Genomic DNA, 6446 nt, shown 5'->3' with positions numbered 1-6446 from the left:
CTGTGTCGCCCAGGCTGGAGTGCAGTGGCATGATCTTGGCTCACTGCAAGCTCCGCCTCCTGGGTTCATGCCATTCTCCTGCCTCAGCCTCCTGAATAGCTGGGACTACAGGTGCCCGCCACCACGCCTGGCTAATTTTTTGTGTTTTTAGTAGAGACCGGTTTTTACCGTGTTAGCCAGGATGGTCTCAATCTCTTGACCTTGTGATCTGCCCGCCTTGGCCTCCCAAAGTGCTGGGATTACAAGCATGAGCCGCCTGGCCAAAATGTCAAATTTCTGGGTAGACTTTGACCCTCTTGAGATCCCTGGAACTGGTGACCACAACTTTAGGATTTTTTTTTTTTTTAATATCTCCCAAGGCCCTTCCCAAAGAGTCTGGAATTGTCTTTGCACTCCAAAGAACCCAGAGACGGTATTTTGTCAGGTACAAACCTATTGTCCTGAACCAATAGAGGAAACAACCATTATCCTTACCATCTGAAATCTTGAGAAGAACAAACATGTGAGAACTAGGAAAATTTGTCTTTGACACTGTAGAATCCACTTTGTATGCTGAAATCAAATTTTCAATCAAGCCATTCCTTCACTAATGTGGAGAGGACTTAGCACTAAGCAAGAATATCAGTTAGGCTAGAAGGCTACTGATTTAAGTGTTGGCACCCACCAATAGTATAATATCAATTATTAAGTGGTGCTACATGCCCATTATTGTTTTTTCTCCAGCCCTCCAACATAATGATATGGTTTGGCTCTGTGTTACCACCCAAATATCACCTTGAATTGTAAAAATCCCCACGTGGTCGTAGGAGGGACCCAGTGGTAGGTAATTGAATCATGGGGGCAGATTTTTCCCATGCTGTTCTTATGATAGCGAATAAGTCTCATAAGATCTGATAGTTTTATGAAGGGGAGTTCCCCTGCACATGCCCTTTTTTCTGCCATCATGTGAAGACGTGCCTTTGCTTCTCATTTGCCTTCCACCATGATTGTGAGGCCTCCTCAGCCATGTGGAACTGTGAGTCCAGTAAACCTCTTTCCTTTATAAACTACCCAGTCTCAGGTATGTCTTTATTAGCAGTGTGAGAACAGACTAATACTCATAACAAGTGTGTTCACTGTCTTTCTATCCACTTCACTGAGTTCTCTAATTGTAAGGGCTACTCCTTATTTTATGTACCATGAACACAAGCATCTTCACCTGACATATGGTAGTTTGCTTCTTGATGCATGTTGAATAAACAAAATCAATAATTAATATCTCATACATCTAATTAAAAGCTGCAACATAAAATTAAAAACTATAATTTAAGAATGACATGTATAGAATTACCTAATTCTATTATGTAACTAAATAATAGTCTTTAAAATAGACAAATGATACAAATAGCACCACTTGGGGACACTGAGTTGGGGTGAGGGGATGAGGTATACCTGTGCAGCATACAGTGGTATATCAAGAATACTGCCTGGCCTTGGGGTTCAGTTTGGGTCCTCAGCAGAGGAAGTCCTTTATGGTCTTAAAGTCCATAAAGTAGGTAAGATGGAAAGTTCCTAAGGTAAATAAGAAATATCACATATGGTTAAGAGTAAGGCAGACAGATGGGCTTGAATTCTGACTTTGCTACTTCCCAGCTTACTGAGCTTAGGGAAAAACATTTAGCCTCTTTGTTCCTTAGTTTCTTTATCTGTAGAATGGGGGTTATGACTGTACTCATGTCATACAGTTGTTGCAAGGATTAAATGAGTTAATATAGTATATGATAAATACCTAGAGTGCTTTGTCCATGTAAGTACAGAATACATGTTAGCTTTTACAATATGTACAGAATAATATAGAGCTAGAAGTACAGTAGGATATTTGGGGATGGTATCCATCATTTTCCAGCAGTGTGACCCTAGGTAAGTTAATCTTAATAAACTTTAATTTCCTCCTGTATAAAGTGAGAATAATTAATTCTTACCTCTGAGGATTGTTGATAGAATTGCAGACAATGTGTATAAAGCCAGTGCCTGATGTGAAGCATTCAACAAATAGGAGCTATACTGTCCCCTTTTTTATCCCTAAGAATGTAAAATTTAAGACCTAACATGCAGTTGCTCTATATTAAGGGATACTTTTAACTTTATTCAACTCAATATAAAAGTGTTTCTATTTAGAACTAACTAGAGAAAAAAGAATAATTTTCAATCCTGCAATTTAAACTCAGTTGGAAATAGTTGGTTCTGCAATTTTCAAACAGAGTGGCAGAAAATGGAACCAGGCAGAATACTACCCTCAAGTGCCTGAATGCCTTTATCTGGTGGCTGTGATGCAGCAGTTGAATAATGCAGGTGGAGCATTCACATGCTGTCTGGCTTACTATTAGCAGACAACAAATGGCAGTGCTTTTTTTCCTTCCTTTTCTAAGTGATCCCAGCCAAGCACAAATAAAATTTTATTAGAAGTAGCAGAGTGTCTAAATCCTCAATCTGTAAATGAACCTAATTTTTGCCAAATAGTGTCTACATGATGTCAGTGGAAATAAGGCCCCTAAAGCTAAAATACACAAGCTTTATTTTTATTTTTTTGAGACAGGGTCTCATTCTGTTGCTGGTGTGGTTTGGCTGTGTCCCCACCCAAATCTCATCTTGAATTGTAGTTCCCATAATTCCCACGTGTTGTGGGAGGGATAACTGAATCCTGGGGGCCATTTCCCCCATACTGTTCTCATGGTAGTGAATAAGTCTCACAAGATCTGAGGGTTTTATAAGGGAAACCCCTTTTACTTGGTTCTCAATTCTCTCTTGTCTGCTGCCATGTAAGATGTGCTTTTTGCCTTTCACCTTCCACCATGATTGTGAGGTCTCCCAGCTAGGTAGAACTGTGAGTCAATTAAACCTCTTTTTCTTTATAAATTATCATCTCAGGTAAGTCTTTATCAACAGCATGAAAATGGACTAATACAGTATATTGGTACTAGGTAGTGGGGTACTGCTGTAAAGATATCCAAAAACATGGAAGCAACTTTGGAACTGGGGAACAGGCAGAGGTTGGAACAGTTTGGAGGGCTTAGAAGAAGACAGGAAAATGTGGGAATGTTTGGAACTTCCTAGACACTTGTTGAATGGCTTTAATCAAAATGCTGATAATAATATGGACAATGAAATCCAGGGTGAGATGGTCTCAAATAGAGATAAGGAACTTGTTGGGAACTGGAGTAAAACTATGTTTTAGCAAACAGACTGGTGGCATTGTGCTCCTGCCCTAGAGATCTGTGGAACTTTGAACTTGAGGGAGATGATTTAGGGTATCTGGTGGAATTTCTAAGCAGCAAAGCATTCAAGAGGTGACTTGGGTGCTCTTAAAAGCATTCAGTTTTAAAAGGGAAATATAGCATAAAAGTTTGGAAAATTTACAGCCTGACAATGAGATAGAAAAGAAAACCCATTTTCTGAGAAGAAATTCAAGCCTGCTGCAGAAATTTGCATAAATAACAAGGAGTCAAATGTTAATCTCCAAGACAATGGGGAAAATTCCTGCAGGGCATGTCTCCGGAGATCTTTGTGGAGCCCCTCCCATCACAGGCCCAGAGTTCTAGGAGGAATAAATGGTTTTGTGGTCTGGGCCCAGGGATCCCCCTGCTTTGTGCAGCCTAGGGCCTTGGTGCCCTGCTTCCTAGCCACTCCAGCCATGGCTAAAAGGGGCCAAGGTATACCTTAGGGCATGGCTTCAGAGGATGCAAGCCCCAAGCCCTGGCAGCTTTCACATGGTGTTGAGTCTGTGGGTGCACAGAAATCAAGAATTGAGGTTTGGGAACCTTCACCTAGATTTCAGAGGATGTATGGAAACACCTGGATGTCCAGGCAGAAGTTTGCTGCAGGGGCAGGGCCCTCATGGAGAACCTCTGCTAGGGCAGTGCAGAAGGGAAATGTGGAGTTGAAGCCCCCACACACAGAGTCCCCACTGGGGCACTGCCCAGTGGAGCTGTGAGAAGAGGGCCACCATCCTCCAGACCCCAGAATGGTAAATCCACAGACAGCTTGCACTGTGAACCTGGAAAAGCTGCAGACACTCAACATCAGCCTATGAAAGCAGCCAGGAAGGGGGCTATACCCTGCAAAGCCACAGGGGCTGAACTGCTGAAAGCCATGGGAGCCCACCTCTTATATCAGTGTGACCTGGATGTGAGACATGGAGTCAAAGATGATTTTGGAGCTTTAAGATTTGACTGCCCTGCTGGATTTTGGACTTGCATGGAGCCTATAGCCCCTTTATTTTGGCCAATTTCTCCCATTTGGAATGGCTGTACTTACCCAATGCCTGTACCTCCATTGTATCTAGGAATTAACTAACTTGCTTCTGATTTTATGGGCTCATAGGCAGAACGGACTTGCCTTGTCTCAGATGAGACTTTGGACTGTGGACTTTTGAGTTAATACTGAAATAAGACTTTGGGGGACTGCTGGGAAGGCATGATTGGTTTTGAAATGTGAGGACATGAGATTTGGGAGGGGCCAGGGCCAGAATGATTTGGTTTGGCTGTGTCCCCACCCAAGTCTCATCTTGAATTGTAGCTCCCATAATTCCCACATATTGTGGGAGGAACCTGGTGGGAGATAATTGAACCACAGGGGCAGTTTCCCCTATACTGTTCTCGTGGTAGTGAATAAGTCTCACGAGATCTGAAAGTTTTATAAGGGAAACCCCTTTTACTTGGTTCCCAATTCTCTCTTATCTGCTGCCATATAAGATGTGCCTTTTGCCTTCCGTTATGATTGTAAGGCCTCCCCAGCCACGTGGAACTGTGAGTACATGAAACCTCTTTTTCTTTATAAATTACCCACTCTTTGGTATGTCTTTATCAGCAGTGTGAAAACAGACTAATACAGTTGTCCAAGCTGGAGTGCAGTGGCAGGATCATGGTTCACTGCAGCCTCAACCTCCCAGGCTCAATCAATCCTCCCACCTCAGCCTCTTGCGTAGCTGGGACTACAGGTGCGCACCACCACACTCAGCTAGTTTTTGGTACTTTTTGTAAAGATGGGGTTTCACCATGTTGCCCAGGCTAGTCTTGAACTCCTGGGCTCAAGTGATCTGCCCACCTCAGCCTCCTAAAGCACTGGGATTACAGGCGTGAGCCACCATGCCTGGCCTAAAACACACAAGCTTTAAATAAATCAGATGAAATCAGAGTTGGAGAAAGAAACCATCAGAGTGACTTCTTGGTAACATAAAAGTCCAGTGATTACTAAACTGCCCAACTCCTTGTGCTTTGTGACTAGGATGGAGGCTTCTCCATCTGTCCGAGTGATGCTATACATCTGTTTCGTAGTGCACAAGTTCCTTTACTCCAAAAAGAAAGTTCATGTCTTGGTAGCATAAATTCCAGAAAATTAAATTGCAGTAATTTCTTAGAGTCCTCAGTCTTAGAGGCCTTCCCAGATGGCCTCCAGAAGTTAACACAGCTTCCTAATTACCAGAAACCACGTGAACTGCATGCACTCTTACTGTACAGGTAGTATCTAAGACAACTAAGAAAAATGGACTTCTTTAAGTTCTCTTCAAAGTAACTCTCCAAAATGCTTACAACTTTAATAATTTATATGGGGCATAGTATCTAAGATCTATAAAGGCCTCTCTAGGTATTGTACTCAAAGGAAACAGTATCCGGAGAGTTATTGTTCTCTTCTCAAATTATGCTAAAAATTGGTTCATGCGGGGAATCTTTTAAAAAATAGTCTGACTTAATCTCTGTCTCAGTCAAGTTTCACTAGAAAACCAGGCGTGAGGGTCCCAATGAGATTTCAAAAACATAACTCACTTTCAATTTTCACTTGACTTTGCTATTCTCATCTTGCCACAGGCAATTAGTCTCTCTCCAGAACCCTGAGGGCAAATCTGTCCTTCCTGACATTAGGATGGTGGGAGGGAGCTACAGAGTGGACCCCTCCACACATTCACCCGTGGGGCTTGACATCAGGAGAGTACATCCAGTATGTTCAGAGAAGGGAGTCCAGTTCTGCTCCCCATCATTCTTGGCTCCCTGCCCATGTTTGCTGGAAGGATTAGGGTTCTGAAACCACTTTTGCAAAACTTAATGACAGTGAGAGAAATCTAACATAGCAGACTCCATCTTGCTTCTAACCTCACAAGCTTATTGCCCTTGCTCATTCCTGAGTGTAGGCCAAGCTAACCACGGGAGGAATTTATTGTTTAACATTAAAGTAAAGAAGATAATAGCCCCTGCCCAAAACTACCCTCCTCCTAGTTCAGGGACTAAAATCACCTTTGTAAAATGAATGAAAGGCCAAAAGGTTAGAATTACGGGAGGAGCCTGAATTCTGCTAAGACCTATGCATATTTCAGTGATAACCAGCCATGTTCCCTAGCTTGCTTACTACTCAGGAGTCATGTAGCCAGAGGTCACAAGAGTTGTAACTTTCCCAATTGTTCCTACAGATAACAT

This window comes from Pongo pygmaeus, chromosome 5, assembly GCF_028885625.2.
Source record: "Pongo pygmaeus isolate AG05252 chromosome 5, NHGRI_mPonPyg2-v2.0_pri, whole genome shotgun sequence".
NCBI classification, from domain to species: Eukaryota; Metazoa; Chordata; class Mammalia; order Primates; family Hominidae; genus Pongo; species Pongo pygmaeus.
This window is presented reverse-complemented; position numbering follows the sequence as displayed.